The sequence below is a fragment of the Heliangelus exortis genome, chromosome 1, assembly GCF_036169615.1.
Source record: "Heliangelus exortis chromosome 1, bHelExo1.hap1, whole genome shotgun sequence".
NCBI classification, from domain to species: domain Eukaryota; kingdom Metazoa; phylum Chordata; class Aves; order Apodiformes; family Trochilidae; genus Heliangelus; species Heliangelus exortis.
Genome location: NC_092422.1, coordinates 160,903,568 through 160,921,653, shown reverse-complemented (window position 1 = coordinate 160,921,653; position 18,086 = coordinate 160,903,568). Strand labels below are relative to the sequence as shown.

At 40.1% G+C, this 18,086-nt stretch overlaps 1 protein-coding gene across 7 annotated transcripts in view; it reads right to left on the bottom strand.

Moving 5' to 3' along the window:
• Positions 1-18,086, bottom strand: part of FAR2 (fatty acyl-CoA reductase 2) — a 138,494-nt gene that overhangs the window by 75,986 nt on the left and 44,422 nt on the right. The gene's annotated exons all lie outside the window — the stretch shown is intronic.

Here is an 18,086-nt window from a genome sequence, read left to right as displayed (position 1 = left end):
ATTTTAAAGGCTGCTGAGTCAAGACTCAGTTTGCTTATTTGGATAGTTCAGTCTGAGATAACCTTTCTCAGTCATATAGAGCAGCTTACATTAGGTCAATCAACAGCAATTTTAAAGATGATTTCTTTAAAAGCTTTTCTTATAAAAATACACTACAAAAATTAGAAAGGTTAATCTGAGAAGCTTAAAAAAGTTCAGGCTCAGCCTTATCCTCTTTGTTATACCATAGCTTCACCCAGCAGGCACAGTTTAGAACATAACTGGTGCTGCTTCAGACTCCTAGCAGTAGATGCTCACTGTTGAATAGTGTTTACCTCACACACTGTGAAGTGACAGCCATGAACATATGCAGTTATCCCTACATTGCAAAGCAGAAACAGATCTCCTCACAAACAATGTAGGTACAAATTAAAGTTTTCCACTTAAATACCACTGCGTCAAAACAGTTCCATGCTAGCCACCACATTGCAATGTGCTCAGTCTTTTCCTGTTGTCTTTTCTTGGAATAAATCCATGAAAAACAACCTCTTCATGGAAAATACAGTCCAATGGCATTGCTCTGCAGGACTGGAATACCATGGTCCTGTGTATCAGTCATCACCCATTGCTGGCTGCTGAAGCCAAAATGCATCCTACAACTCTAAAGGAGCATAGATGTCACAGGCTTTCTCTGGAGACTTTAGGTTGTTTGAAATGCCCTTTAGAGATCCAGTGACTATATAAAGGGACTGACAGGACTAGGCTCCCACATGAAGTGTCCCAGTTAATTATCATAATTAGATAGAATGGTTTCAGGCCTACACATCTCAGTACAAACTCAAAGTTGAATAAATGACAAACATGGCTGGACTGAATCTTCCTAGAACAGCCTCTCTCTCTCCAAGACTAACTGAAAGAAAAAAGAAACATCTTGCCTATGAAGTGCACCACTTCCATTGCAAGCCAGCACATAGAAACATCTTATATAATGAGTCCTTGGATTGACCCAACATAAATGAACAACAGCAAAGAGTTTAAAGTACTGCAAGAACTTTAGCTGCATGTGATGGTAGGTTAAATCCCTTTCACCTCATAGGATCACAAGAGAAATCTAGCTTGTCCTACAGCCCATGCTTTCCTCAGGGTGGAGAAAATTGACCACTGCTATGTGAATCATGAGAAGCACCATGGATCAATTCTCATAGGGTGTATTGTGTTCATTGCAACACTCAGGAAAGTGCTTTGTGGGACTCTGATCCCCAAGGTGTCAACACTCATAACAGTGAAAAACAACCCACAGTTTGTGCTAATGTGCTGTCATTACCTGGATCTACAAGCTGATGCATCTACCCAGACTTGACTTTGCACTCCTACTAATCTGCCAGTTTTCACAATCATGGCATTGCTAATTGGAAACCCTGAACAAAAATTCCTAAGTCCAGACAAATGGAAAAACAAAATTTTATGTCCAGACACATAAAATAGGGACTCAAGCCAAAGAAAATACTGTTCTTTCCCAGTGCTGCCTTGGGACTGCAAACAAGTGAAAATCCTTAACTTGATTTTCAGTAAAGAATCATCAGGTGTGCCATCCAATTTAGAAGGTGGGTCACGTAGAAAAACTTCTGAAGGACATTATTTTACAAATTAATAGCTGTGGGTATTTCAGCTCAGTGAATTTGGGTATTAGCCTACTTTCAGATATGGCCTAGATCACATAAACAAATGTAGCAGGTTTGGCTAGGTCTATTAAAAACCTGTTCTTATTAAAGAGATGGCCACTTGGGAAGTGAAACAAACAGGTTAAACTATTAGATAATTAACTTGTATATAATAAAATGTCACATCTGATTCAGCTTCATAAAAAGTGAGTGAGACTGGAAGAGAGGAACTCATAGAACCTGTTGTGCAAGTCCAAAAGTAGATATTAGTTGAGTCAGATGAAGATGGGAGGTGACGAAAGACTTAAGAAATTTGGCACAGAGCATGCCCTGCAAAGCAGAGAAGTTGAGAGAATATCTTAGTCACTAGAGGCCATACAAATTCTACTTATCATAAGGAATCAAGAAGATGGAGCATAAGACCACTTCCAGTCACTAGATACTTGCTTTGAACTCCTATTTAGAAGATCTACCTAACCTCTCTTAATACTCTGCTAAAAAAATGGTACATTTACAAAGTGCTTTGCACTACAGACTGGAAGATTATTGTAGTGTTTAACATGACTTATTCTTCCCACACTTCAGTAGTACAGAACATTTCCCATCTTCATCACTAAACATTAGTGCTTTGCATTATAGCTGTAGACTAACACAAAGATAACTGCTACGATTTCAGAATGTGGGTATCAATTTATTATGCCATTTCATCTGTGTTCTCTAAGTTATCCGGATAGGGCTAAATTTGTTTTGGCCATATGTTCAATGCCTACTAGAAGAGCTACAGAAACCAAACCAAACAAACAAACAAACAAAAAGGGAAAAACAGAAAAAAATACACTACTTTATAGCATCCCTAAAATTAGCTCTGCAGCCACATTTCATGAAGTGTTTCTGGCAAGTGTTATGCACACATAACTGAGAGTTTTTCCCCATGTAGTCCGAGACAATTTTAAACATTTATCTGAAAAATCTCAAGAAAAAAACACATCTTCCAAACCATTCTGGTATGGTGACAGTGGCAGCACCAAACTGCCACAGAAAAACTGGACTTCTAAAGCAATCTGGTTGATTATTGGCTTAACCCCATAGAGTTAAAAGAAGAGGTATGAAAACCCCCAGCCTTTTTGTTTTCTGTACTAAAGCAGTCCAGGTCAGGCAGCCTGTGATTCGCAGGACCAGTTTCAGTTGGATCCAGTTGCTCAGGGCCTCATCCACAATAAAAAACATGAGGAATGAGATGGTTTTCACTTATTACAGGATTAGTTTTGTGTCTCCTTTCAGTAATTTTTTCCCCCTAAGCTAGCTTTGGAAGCAAATACAATCATCTTGCACTGACCTGATGCCAATGCTATTTATCATCAAAGAAAATCCATGTATTTTTTCATATGCACCAACTGATGTTTTGAGATCATGACACAAAAGCCACAATGCTGCTCAGACAGATCCCTGAATCTCCACTATACAAGCAAGTGTTAAGAAGCTCCTACTAGGTTCCAAATTCAAAAGCAGATTCTAACTTATATTCAGAATTGCTAAGATATTTTACAGTCGGCTCAGTCAGGGAACATTGACTTTTTTATTTTCAGAACCATCTTTGTTTCTTCTATGTTTAAGAGTGCTATTTTATAATAGAATTTATTCTTCTGTTTTAATTGATTTTGCCTGGCCCTTGTAGAAAAAGTACAGAATAAGCTCTAGAGATTTTTAAGGAACCAGAGGATTTATAAGGTCAAAAGGCACGATCCAAGTAATTTCTGCTGACCTGAACTTTGGATGTGTACTTCAAGATACAGACAACAACATGCACGCATTTTTTACTCTTCACATTCACTCAAATGAAGACAATGCTTCCTGCAGAAGCTTATACTTTGCTTTCCATCTTAAGGAACAAACATCCAATACTGGGCATTAACCATTTCCCAGTCAATTAAGCTGCATGGGATTAAGTGTCTAGTAAGAGAAAACTATTCTAATCCTGAACCAGAGTCAGCAGGTGCAGTGAGTTGATCCTTATTGAAGTGAAGAAGGACAAACACTATTTCAGAACCTGAGGGTCCTCTCTCTCCCAAAACTGATTGGAGGTAATCGAGCCACTTGGCTGGGGGAAAAAAGCCCACACATGGAGCCCAGCTCTGGTGATTAATTGGAGGCAACTCTGACCCTTCAGGCACTAATCAGAGACCAGCAAAGGGATGACTGCTGCCATGTGAACTACTGAACACAGCACCTTTGCAGCAGTACACATCTCATTGATGCTGACTCATCTTGAACTATAGTGTAAAAAAAAACCTTTTGGACAGCCAGCCAGGAATTGCACTGAGCATCTCTGCGGACTCGAGTACACAAACTGCTCTGAGGGTGAAGCTCAGTTCCTGATGCCTGTAACAGCCTCCTCTGGGTGACACAAAAAGGACAACTTACAGCCAGCCCTGTGTTACAAACAGCCATTGTCTCTTGCCAGGGGCACAGGCCAAAGGACCAGCAAAGGAAAGGTGGGAATCCTGCCAACCAAATGCTTTGCTCCCACTAAATTAAACCCTCAGACCCCCAGCAGAAGAGTATAAAGGAGAGCTTTGCCCCACCAACAGCAGATAAAATTGAGCTTACATTTAACAAAACAACTAATACACTGCCCTCCTCTTACGTGTATTTGAATGATGCCAAATCTGCATTTGGATTGCAATGGTGTGTGTGGGGAGTTGGATTCATAGAATCACAGAATGGTTTGGATTGGAAAGAACCTTAAGCATGGTCTAGTTCCAACCTCCCACTTGACCAGGTTGCTCAAGGCCCCATCCAACCCTGAACACTTCCACAGAGGGGCACTCCACAACTTCTCTGAGCAACCTGTTCCAGTGTCTCACCACCCTCACAGTAAATAATTTCTTCCCAATATCTAATGTAAATCTACCCACTTTCAGTTTAAAGCCATTACACTTTGTCCCTCCCCAGACTGCTATCAAAGCCATAGCAATGGGAAGGGAAATGTGTACCTGAACCTCGCTGACTGCAGCTGCTGCTGCCCAGAGCAGTTCCATGACTGCAGGTGTTAACTTGGGATGGCAAAACTGAGCACCACCAATGAAGAATGGGGAAGCTGGAGCAGGTTTGGACCTGTTATAGGATTTCCATGCTCTACACAACTAGGACAGTGGGCAATGCAAAAGCTAATTTGTCGTGGTATTTGCCTTTTCAACTCAACAGCACAAAATCAAGAAGAAAAAATTAAAAATGTTTAGCTTTGTGCAAGAGCAAAGGACTGTATGCCTGCAAATACAACCTAGATTTACAAATGGCCTCTCTGCCATCTCTTAACTCATCTGGTTTTGATAAGGTTTCTCCTATCTGGTGCATTTTCACAACTTTATGCGTGGATGTAACGTCTATAAAGGACAGTCTTCTAGACAATGTATTAAATGTAATGAACCACCTTCAACTAAAATTATAATTAATGACAAATAACATTTTTTTAAACAATGCTACAGACAGCAAGAGTCCTTTAAAACAAAATAACTTTTGGCCACTTTCTGAACACAAATTTTAAACCCTGGGTAAAAGTACACACAAAAGTTTTCCTTAATCAAGATTCTGAAGGAATCATAATTAAGCTGGGACATGCAGAGAAAGGAAAATTGCTTTGTTGCTTCAGAGAGCTTGTACAGCTGAGGTCCAAAGAAGCAGGATAAAGTGGTCACAAGCCATTTCAGTTTCATCAATTTGCTTTTGCAATCTATTAATTTATGAGTTTAAAATGGACTTAACAGTGGGGATGCCTAAACAGTATATATCCATACAATTACTTTCTTTTTTGTAATTTTTCCCAGGATGTGTGACAGAGACTTGAAAAAAATGTGTGTATTTACTATACAATAAGCAATTATTTCTAATACATGTTCTTTGCCTGAAAATATTTGCACATAATTTCTTCTTAGTTAAACATAAGCAAGTAAATAATCCCACGACTACATCTGTAGCAGGAACAACCTCATCCTTACATCTCAGTAGCCAGCCGAGGTGGAATGAACAGTTTTCCTCAACACTAATGCCTATAGAACAATTATATGTTTGAAGGCAAACCTGTGGAATCTAAGGAGAGCATGTACACGGATGAAGAGGCAAGAATAATGTTAAAAGTGCAGCACCTGCACACCACCTCCTATGGAGTGAAGGCCAGTCTGAAATAAATCAACTTTACAAGCTGCTGATTCCTGGAGTAACAGAACACTCAATTCCATGCTTAAAGAATACAAATTAAAAAGATGTAAGGAAAATACAATAAGCATCTACGTGTGCCATTTATGTGTATGATTTAAACATGGGATATAACAACGCTCATCCATTCACACTGAAATCTCAGATGGATGCAGGTGCAATAGTTGTGTGTACTCTGTTACCTGAGATGCTCTCTATGAATGTCAAGGTTTTGTTGAGCAGCAGGCTCTGCTTCAGAGATTCCACAGAGTATTTTCAGCCCCAGGACATCTGGAAGTAATAGAGCATACTGTGGCCTTGGAGTCACAGATCAGAGTCCAACACCACACATGCTAGCAACAGCTGAAGTAGTGACTTGCTTTTCATTGTAGTGACTTAACTCCTGGCTTCTCGTCAACACTGGGAAAAAGCTTCTGCCACTCAGCTCCATTGATTTGGTTTACTGGGCCAAACTCACAGTCAGGGTAGTTCCACTGCAATGACTACCATTTCAGCAGAAATTAACACGAATTAGCTGAGATTTGAGCCTTTACACTCAATATATTTTCTGCTTTTTTCAGTAATAAATAGCAGTGACTCAGAACAGAAAGGGGCTGCAGTTCAACACTGTTCAATATTTTTTGACAGCAACACTGCTAACACGAACAAGCAGATAGTACCAACAGTGATGCACTGAAGTTACACAATGTATTTTCAAATATCTTTAGGTATATAAAGACTTGTGTAGTACAGGATGTTTGGGAAGAGGTAGTGGAGATTTTACTGACGGCAGAAAATGAAGGAAAGATGTTAAAATCATTGACAGACAAATTAAAAGATCCTTATGGTTTGCTAAACTTCCATAGTTACTTAATAGCACTAACAACCTCACAACAATAACAAACTGACAAAAATAAACCTTCTTTCACTTAGCTACGGAATTCAAAGGAAGGTTATAATCCATCCTTTGCACAGGCACTATAGATGCTAATACAACACAAAGAAATAAGATACCATGATTCAAAGATGAGCACATTTACAGCCAGACTCAACTCCTGACGATAATCCTCTTAACAAAAGAGATTTTGCTCCAAGCAATTTGCACCAAATGTAAATGTTGTTGCTAGAAGCCTGAAGGTTAAATCACTTTTCTGCAGCTAATATATTTCATATAATTTTTATTTGCCAACAGTACCACCTCAGTTCCATAAAAGCATATCCATGTAGCAACAAGCAAGGAGAAACTCTCGTTGCTCCCGGAAACTCTTCATGGCTTGAAAAATGACACCAGTTTTGCAATCCATTTTAATTTACAGCAGTTAAATCTAAAGAGACAATGCAGTGTGACAGGATAATTAAGAGCTAGAGACAATGAGCAGCATGCATGGCCAGATCCTGCAAACTGCTGAACATTACATGACATGCAGACAGAAGCTCCTGATCCTTTGGAAGCTACTGGGAGTTGTGGCTTCTGGGCTAGAGATCTGCCCACAGAACAAGACCCAGACACAGGGCAAGATCCTGAATTTCAAGATTTGGTCATTGCTTCAGCATCACCCATAGAACTCCACAGATAACCCAACTCTCCTACATAGTCCAAGCTGTTTGACTAGTATTAGGAATTAGAGAAGGACAAATGACGGATGTGGGCCGCTGATGTAACACAACCCAGGAGAGGCCTCTTAATTTTTTTAGAGAAACCTGTTAGTCTCTCTGAGTCTCACTATGATCTCTCGAAAAATTATGAAAACAAGCTTATAACCCTTTTAGAGCTAAGATGGGGTGACTGTGCTAAAGACATTATTTTGTGTGTGATACTGGATGTATTCTGACTCACCCGTTTTGTTACCCAATGTTAAGAACAGCAGCTCCCAGGACATCTAAAGAGCAGCTTCTGCAAGCTCCTTTCTGTATCAGACAGGTCAGCATCCATACCCACTCATTCTTTTTTTTAATTCTTTTTTTAAATCAACACTCACTTAAAGCTGGTTGTTGCAAAGCCATTGAGCGGGTCACATGATCAAAGCTTAGATGCTGTGAATAAATCAGGAGCAGAAGAGAGTTTTTGCTCTGCCTCAGGATAATTGAATGCAGACATTCTGCATCAGAACATTTCCGCAGACAATCCTTCTCCTTCTCTTCCCACCAGTTCACATTCCACATTCATTATCTCCTTGCTCTTTCTCTTTTAACTGTGACTGGAATCTACCAACAGTCCTCTCCCAAATCCCTAAATCAAAAGCTTTTCAATACCCAGAGTACCAATCACACTGCATCTTTGCATCTTAGCATAGCAAAAGGAAGGTCTCTCAGTTATTAAGTCAAAGCTGTACAAATCTCTCTGTGATACCTGGTGGGTTGTCTGGTACATTTAGTTTCTTATAGAGATCTCCACTGCTAACTTTGTATTAGCATCCAGCATGTCTTAGCACAGTCTCTGAAGACTTTCTGTCCTTCTCTACTTGGTTCTTGCCCCTCATCAAAATTAGTGGCACTGTCATCTACGGCATTTGTGGGAAGACCTGGATTTGGAGACACCAAATTGGGTTGTAATGTTGATTTGCATGAGGGCAGGAAGGCTGTACAGCAGGACCTGGACAGGGTGGATGGATGGACCAAGAACAATTGTATGAGATTCCATGCTACAGGCTTGGGGAAGAGTGGTGGAAAGCTGCATGGCAGAAAAGGACCTGGGAGTATTGGTTGAGAACTGGCTCAACATCAGCCAGTGTGTCCAGGTGGCCAAGAAGACCAAAAGCATCCTGGCTTGTATCAGAAATAGTGTGGCCAGAAAGAGCAGGGATGTGACTGTCACCATGTACTCAGCACTATCTGCTCAGCATCTGCATCTCAAGTACTGTGTTCAGTTTTGGGAACCTTGTTACAAGGATGCTGAGGTGTTGGGACATGCCGAGAGAAGGGCAACCAAGTTAGTGAAAGGTCTAGAGAGCAAGTCTTATGAAGAGTGGCTGAGGGAACTGGGGCTGCTTAGACTGGATAAGAAGAGGCTGAGGGAAGACCTTATTATTCTCTGACCTTATTACTCTCTAAAACTACATGAAAGGATGTTGTACCATTGGCATTGGTCTCCTCTCCCAAGTAAAAGGTGATAGGAAAAGAGGAAATGGCCTCAACTTGCTCCAGAGGAGGTTTCATTGGATATTAGTAGGAATTTCCACAATGAAAGAGCTATTAATCACTGAAACAGGCTGCCCATGGAAGTAGTTGAGTCCCCATCCTTGGAAATATTTAAAAGACATGTAGATGGGGTGCTTAGGGACATGGTTCAGTGGTGGACTTGTCAGTAGTATGTTAACAGCTGGACTCAAATATCTTAAAGGTACTTTCCAACCTAAATGATTCTATGATTTACAATTTTAAGAACTCCCACATACAATTAGAGGGCAACAGTAGGCTGAGGTAATGTTTTTTTCAAGTTTCACTTTTGCAACAGTCCAACTAACACAGCTGTTGTGAAGGACTGCAGCAGCAGGACTGACACCTCCCCACTGATTTTCACATTTCACCACACATGAAAAACCATCTCCTGGTGGCCCCAAAATAGATGGAATAAATAAAACAAAAAGAACTTTAAAACTGCCTGAATTTTTTTAACAAATGGAAAAAAAAAAAAAAAAAAGTAGTGATTGACAGTAAGGATGCAAGTATTTAAGTGATTACAGCAACAATGGTCTACACAAAGGCACTGTCATGGCATAACGAATGGTCTTCACTCCAGATTTTGAGTCAGCAGCAATACTGACCCAAGAAAAGCTTTATCTCATCAGTAAATCTATGTCAGGTAATGATGGAGAGTCTGTCTTCCTGAGGGATTCCTCCTTTGTCCCTAACTCTTCTACTGTCACTCAAGCCAGCTCTCTTGCCAGGTAAATATTTAAGCACAATACTTAAGTCTTAATAAAATAAAATTCATTGATTTTGAACCGCATTTATATGTTTTCATAACAAAACCTAAAAAAATACAAAAACCAGTGAAAGAAGAAACTGAGTGCTACATCCAGTGGTCAAATTGATGACCCCTTAATGACCATGTTTTTGAAAAATGAACTTATCCAAGCCCATGCTCCCTTCCTTCCTCTTACAACATTTTTACAGCTATGTCCAGTGGAAGCTGTAAATAGAAAAGATGAGTAGCTTTGTAATCCTGTGCAGATTTACCAGAAAATATTCATATCTTTTTTGTTTATATTAAGCTTCAAAACAAATGCAAAGCAGTTAATAATTGGCTGAATAACACTAGCTGCAAGCAAGCAAGCAAGTCAAAAAAAGCTGCAAGGGTTCAAGAGCACACACGTTTGCCCTCTCCAGTTTCTGATGACCTCAGAGTCCCCCATTCAATCTGTTTGGACTTCCCAAAGCATACAGGCTTTTACTGAAGAAGGCTTTTCTTTAGTAATGTCTATGTATATACTTGTGTATGTACACAAACATGCAGAGAAAACCATTTTTAGATCATAGATATAACAATGTTAAGTGCTCTTTTCCTTCAGTCCCAACCACTTTTGGGTCACCAAGACCACAACTCTTTTACGTGGTGGTGGCTACAGAATACTTCCAATTGTAAACTTCCATAAGCTGTAACAGAATCAATATTCCTTTAACTCCATCCCTCCATAATGTTTAAATTTGCTAATAGCTTCCCCACAGGGCAGAGGTGACCACTGAGAAGCTCTTGACATGTTGTCAGTGAAGCCTCTTGATGAGCTCAGATGAAACCATAGCAGGGTGCATGTTACTTAATGGAAAAACATGGTGACTACACTAAGAAGCCTAGCAGTCCTGTGACAGCAAGCTAAAATGAAATTTCACACTTCAGATCTCAGTTCTAACAGAGTGGAAAAAAATCACCTGCTGAATCCAGATGAAGATTTAAGCTTAATTAAATAACTGTAATTATTTTTCTTTCCAATGGAAAACTGAGCTCAACAGTCTGAGCATTTTTTTATATTCAGGTTTTATTGAAAAGAGCAGCCTAGAACTCTCCTCTTGGTTGGGGCAGAAAGATACAAATGCTTGGGAGTATTTTCTACGAACAAGAGTCTTTTTAAAAGGACAATCAGATGGATGTGAGAGTCTGTTCTATCAATTTAACAGCAAAGAATATATAAATACAGACACATGCCTCCCAAACCAAAGATTTAAGATACCATCAGGTCTTCTCTTTATACTGAAACCTAAAAGAGAGCCTTATCAATAGAAATGCCAGTTTTGCCTGTATTGCTTCATTGTATCAAAATTGACATAGGGTAAATGGAAACAGAAAGAATTTCTTTTTTTAATTTCTCCCACATTTTTCTATTGTTCACACTTAAAACATTTGATGGCACCTGGCAATCCATCAGACAATAACATCAGTCTCAATTACCCTGTCCAGCTACTGAAATGGGACAGAAGCTATCCAGGCTTCTGCTATGCAAAATTCACCTGTCAAGTGAAGTTCTCAGCAGACAGAGCAGGATCAAAGCCTCTGGGAACAGGTACAATGTGCAACCAAAGTTTATTTTGTTGCAGAAATTCTACAGGGAATTTTATGCTGCTTGGTGCATGCTGCTAGCCAGCTTATTCTGCAGGAAACCATCCCAGCAGCAGCAGTAACCAGCTGTCCAGTAATTACCTGCATCCCCTCATTTGCTGAAGACAATTCTGGCACCACCCGAATCTGAACCACGATACACTGATATATTTGTTGCCAGACCCCTCAGCACTGAACCCGGGACCTTGCACAGGCTGTGTGAGGGTGTGCACTAAGGCAGCTACAGCAGCAGAGGTGCAGCTGTTTCCCTGTTTGGCAAGATGCACACCAAATGGAGATGAATGATGAGTGGTGTTCATCAAGGGTCAGTACTCACACCAGTTCTGTTTAACATTTTTTTCGGTAACATGGACAGCGAAACTGAATGCACCCTCAGCAAGTTTGCTGATGACACCAAAATGTGTGGTGAAGCCAACACACTGAAGGGAAGGGGATGCCATCCAGAGGGATCTCGACAGGCGTGAGAAGAGGGCTCGTGCAAACTGCATGAAGTTCAACCAGGCCAAGTGCAAGGTTCTACACCTGAGTCGTGGCAATCCAATGCATGAATACAGGTTGGAAGGAGCAAGGACAACCCTGAGGAGAAGGACTTGGGGATGGTGGTGGCCCAGAAGCTTAATATGAGCCATCAATGTGTTCTTGCAGCCCAGAAAGCCAACTGCGTCCTGGGCTATATCAAAAAGAATCACAGACATCTGGCCTCTGGGGTAGGGCTTTTTACACAGGTGTGTAGTAAGAGGACAAGGGAAAATGGTTCCAATCTTGAAGAGGGGAGATTTAGGTTAGACATTAGAAAGAAATTCTTTAATTTGAGGGTGGTGAGACACAGCAACAGGTTGCCTAAGGAAGTTGTGGCTGCCCCCTCCCTGGAAGTGTTCAAGGCCAGGCTGGATGGGGCCTGGAGCAACCTGGTCTAGTGGGAGGTGTCCCTTCCCATGCAGGGGGGTTGGAACTGGATGATCTATAAGGTCCCTTCCAACCCAAACCATTCTATGATTCTGTGTCCTGACTCTTGCTTCCCAGAAGTAATAAGACTGACAAACAGCTCATTCTCCCATTGGAAATGCAGAGAAACCACAGTGAGGAGAAACTAGCAAGCTGTTTCCTCTTACAAGGACTGGGATTGTTGGGAGAGGTCAATGGAGACACCAGTATGGGGCTCATCTGCTTCTAAGGAGACGGTGATGAACCCCAACAGCAAAAAATATTTAGACTTGATATGCATGACACAGAAAAAATATAAAGCATCTTATTTCTTCAGACAGAAGTCAGTGAGAGAGAAGGCATTCCAGAGATTCAGCAGTGTTGCTGCTTCCCATTACACTTCAGCATTCTGGGTAGAATTTTACCCTACTTTGACTGTCCCTCTAGGGGTGCACTCCAGAGCTCTTTAACTCTTGATCTGTACTTTCTAGCAAGATGAGAGAAGCTACAATGCACAGCTGCTGCTGCTGCTGCTCCCAAGGCTGCAGAATAACTTGGAGTCAGGGGATGAAAGTGCACAGCAAGACCAGTAGTTTTTGCCTCTGCCCTTTAGGATAGCAAGTGTCATCCTGAGAGTTCAGGAGGATTTCTTGCTTGGGATCAACAAACACAGCATGTGGGCAGCATGAGCAAGAAAGCTTCCTTCTCTGGAATTGTGAACAGGGGATACAGAGGCAGCCCAGCTGAGCCAGAAGTTCACTAGCCATGTGTATTAAGAGGTAGCTCCAAGGTGGCTTCTAGGGGTTTCAAAAGACAGAGAAAACTTAATGTTGATCAAAGTGGAAAACTGAAGGGAATGTACTCAACATGGGTTGCTTCTTTTTTTTGTTTGTTTGTTTTTTGGGTGGTTTGGTTTTTGTTTTTTTTTTTTTTTTTGGAACTGCCTGAACAGCCTGTAATTTCAAATCTTTAGTCCAAAAGAAAAAAAAAAAAAAAGCAAGAGAGCTACAAAGAGAAGAATTTCTAAGACTCTCTGTGATTAGTATCCGAGTCAGTCTGTTCCAGGAAGACTTTCCATTCAGCTTCTACAAGTAGGCCTACATCTCACAATGCACTGAGTGTAGAAATCCAAGAGACCTCCCTCACTGTGCTACCCACAACAGCTTAAAACTTATGATAGCTCTCTGATCTCTAAACACACTGAGTCAAACTACTCCTGGGTGATCAGCAGTCTTCAACGATGATAATGCCAAAACTGAGCTCTTCCAAAAAATATTTCCCTTAAGACAGACAATGACCTGAAAGAAATAAACAACTTACAAGGGTCTCCTCATGTCCCTTAGAAAATTTATACTTCTTGTAGAATTTGCCAACTGGCATGCTGTGGCTAGCTGGCAACAGTTTGCTAATAGGGGTTCTTGAAGAGAATGTGAACTTTTTTTTGAGCTGGTTTAGTAGGAAATGGGCTAAGGAGCATCCCATTTTTTGCCATCTGACAGCCATCGCCATAATATTTTGAGATACAGGTCAAAGGTGCAGTTCATAAGAAGGTAATCAACAGATCATAGAATCATGGTCTATTTGCTCTTATAACTATATTGAAAATATTTAGTGCTGGCCTCGGTAGTGCTATGTTAACAGTTGAACTTGATGAACTTAAAGGTCTTTTCCAACCAAACTGCATCTGTATGTTTCTATAAAACTTTTTTTCCTACCCCCATCAGCTGTTCCCTCACTTGAAATCCAGCTACAAACAAGAACTAATTCTACTAACAGTGAGGACATTTCCACAAAATTTTTCATAATTTAACTGATCAGACTCTTGATACTAAATATTATCTTTATCTAATTTCAAAGAGTTCAGTTACTTGGGATGGGAATTATGCAAGTTCCATAGGACCAGCCAGAATAGGTCTCTGATCAGAGCTGAGCTACCTAGAAGTTAGTAGAGTGAAAATATTTTTTCTGGACATGTTTATGTAAATCAGAAATACAGCAATTATATTCAGAGCAAACACAGCATAGCAATGTTTATCTCTACCTTGTGCTGCTAAAAATTCTTTTGTTGTATTAGTGTATTCACTTATACCCTGCTTTATACACATTAAATAATGATCTCTGAAATACACTGGAGAAGCAAAGTAGATGTGTATTTTATTATTCCCATGATTAGAAGCAAGGCAATTCACAAGGGCTGATAATGAATTAGAGTTAATGAAGCAGTGCCAAGCAGCCATTTGTTTTCCTCTTTTTATAAGCTGTTTTGCTTGGGGTTCTTTTTGTTTCTTAAGTTGCTTTGGGGGAGTTTGGTTTGTTGGGGTTTTGTTTTGGTTTGGTTTTTTTGTCATGCAGTTATTCCTCTCACTCTAGAGCACAGGCTGAACGTGATGTCAGGAGGGAAATGAAAACTGTACATAGAAGAAGTCAAACTAGAAGAACAAAACCATACCTTTTCAAATTAGATTTTCTCACAAACTACAAGGAAAATTTGCTCCTTAAATCTCCTCACTGGGTTTCTCTGAAAGAAAGGCAGCACAGTCTGCAGATTTCTCTCCCCAGAGTTCTCCAAAAAGCACAAACATTTACTCTTTGGATAAAGGGAAAGGAGCAGGAAGAGGAAACTAAAGAGAATTCCCTGGAGTTACTGAAAACTGCATTAAGGAACTTTGCTTAGCACATCAGTGGCTCTGAATACTGAGGCAGCAGAGAGCTTTGCAGAACTGGGACTCTTTGAAACACACTTCTCCAGAAAGAAAAGACAATGAAATGCAAACAAAAATGCTTTTTTGCTGGCACAAACTGGCACAGAGAAAGTTTTTCGTCGTTTTCCATAGAGGGAGCAGCTTTTTTCTTCACCCCTTCTCCAACATTTAGAAGTTGGTGAGAGAAGACAAGGCACACTTACACAGGTTAAAAAAATACAGTTCTGAATAAAAAGTGCAGCATTGGAAAATGATGGTCAGGCTGCACTACGGTCACCTAAATATATTCTCCATGCACTAAAATGAAAGGAGGGAATGGAAAGAATTCAATGATGATTTGGTTCTAAAGAGTCAAGTCTGATTTAAGTTTAAAGCACTCAAATAATCCTCATGTAATTAGTACCAGGTGCAAATGAGCACTTGTGTTTTCCTGAGTCATAAATTACCTATTGGTCTTTAAGAAGTTCTGCATTCAAAATTTACACTCTTCCACTGAATAAAGTTTTTCATTACTTTTCCTTTTCTCTCCAGTGATTAACAATTAAAATCTTAATTACCTGGTAAAGAAAAAACCCTCCAATTTTTGCAGTGCTGGCTTTCACAAACCCCCTGCTCCAAATCTCACCACACTTGATCTATAAAATAAAGAAGTTCTTTCTATTTCCAGAAAATTAATGGACTTCTATCTGTTCCTACAGAAGTAGGAACTTCTCCCAACTACAGCCAAAAGCTGCAGCATCCTCTTCAAGGTATCACCAATTGCATTATTGCCTCGATTCTTCAGACACAAATTATTCACCTCCAAGTCTTGCAACATTTGTTGGATATTCCCCATCTTTGAACTTCTACTGCTAATCTTTGGTACAGGTAAGATTCCTATCAAGAAGGGCTGAAGCAAGTTAGATGCAGAGTACATCTCTGCATTGCCAAAATACACAGTTTAATTGGGCGGGGACATAATATGAAGCATGTATCTGCACTAGGCTTCACACAAGAAAGAAAAAAGTTGTTTTATTAACAGCCAAAACACACACTGACCTTGCCAAAAAGTAGTCTTTGAGGCAGGACACTTCCTGCAATAGAGAGATTTTTACCAAAATGAGCACACGGAGTAAGGCTCACCTCTTAGAAGGAAGATTAGTAGGGAATGAACATGCCTACATGTAGTAGCAACCATTGCTTCTCTCAAATTTAACAGCATTAAAGTGGTACCATTCTGTTGCTTGTGAACTCAAAGCAAAAGAGAACAAGAGAGGTGCTTCTCTCTGACCAAAATTTTATTTCTTTAAATATCTCTACCATAAAATCCTATTTTAGGAGATTTTTTTTTCCCTTGGCAGTGCAAACCAGACTGAAACTCAGCATATTTGGCTTCCTGAGAATTTTTCCTGGCTGAGTATCCAGTCTAAAAAGGCTCTCTGTTGTAATTTTTTGCCAGTCCTCTTTGTTGACCCCTTCCCAATTGGATACCAGATAAAAAAGGTTGAAGATAGAGAGATTATATGACCCAAAGATCCTCAGTTTATCAGAAGGGTGCTTGAAGCCACAGAAAACACTACACTGAGGTGGCCTTAATTTGCATTGGAAGATTTAGTGGTTTTGCCACCACATCCATATCCATCCTCTTTGATTTTATATTGAACACAGGCCAAGATACCTACATCTTAACAACATAAAGCCAGGCAGAGCTGTCCTGCAAGAGATGTAATCACAAATAGCCAAAGAATGAAAAACTCATGCCTGTGAATATACCATGGCTCTTTTGACAGAAGGAAGCTTAATCATAGACACAGTAGGGACATGGTAGATAATTTGTGCTTGGAATAAAATAATCCCTTTATATGACACTTGCAAAATCTGAATTTTTTTTTTATTATTTTTATTTTTTTATTATTTTCAAGAATTTTAGAAAGCTCCAGCATTCAAAATAAGGTCAGAAAGTCATAGTGTTTAGCAGAAGAAAGGAAACAGGAATATGTCATAGAACAAGTAGCTCTTCTCTAGAAACAGTGGCAGAAAATGAAAACTACTATCTATGATCTAAAAGACAAATGATGAACCACAAAGGAAAGTAGTAGAAAGATCCCTTTGCACTTGCCAGGCTTCCCAGCTGGCTGTGACATGTCAGGTTAGTCAGGTTTCAAAGGCTCTGTAGAAGCTATTAGTGCCACTAATTACTGTATAGCACAGAAATGCCCACAGGTGATACGAAGCTCTTAAATCATCTTCACACCACAGGAACAATTCATTTTTTTTTTATAGGAGATTGAGCCTTCCAAATTTACAACACCTGAAATGTAACTCTGAGGCAGAGCCTGGGCCAGTTAATTTGCTAAATCTGCTCAATCATAAGCCTTAATTGCAACATTCTTCAGTTCTGACAGTAAGACTGAAATAATCAATGTCCTACATTTCAAAGGGGAAAACCATCATTAATCCTCAATTATTATCTTCCATGAATCTCTCCATTTGCACTGTGGCTAAATACAGAGGTTGGGGGAACAGCCTTAAGGTTTTTTAGAATCACACTTGGCCACTTAGGATGTGATTTTCTTGCCCTGTCACTTGTGCAGGTAGAATTCTTGTGAGATCAAGTTATGAATTAAACAAATGCAGCCTGAGAAAGAGTTGTGTCAGCATCTCTGAAGGCTTTGTGAGACAGAGGTGGGTGAGAGGCAGGGGCAGGAATAAACAAGAATTCATTTGTCCTGTATGGCTGCCAAAGAAAGCCTGGTTTCTGGGCAGGAAAATTGAATCTACCTATATTAGAAAGTACTCCAGTTTTAAAACTTATCTACCAGAACAGTTAAAAGCAACTCTCCCCAGGATTTGCATGGCACCTCACCTGAATAATTTCATGCCATCTCTCCAGCTCCTTGTGAGTGCTCTGCAATGCTCTGCTATTCCCCTTCACAGCCCTTCTTTTCTTTCCCCTTATTTAAGCTTCAGTCCAACCTGGCATGTTGTCTTCTGAACTGGGAAGCTTATAACAAAAGCAGATCTCCCAAGGTTACCAAGCAAGAACTAAAACAAAACCCTTGTAGCCACAATCAGCCTTAATCCACCACCCTTATG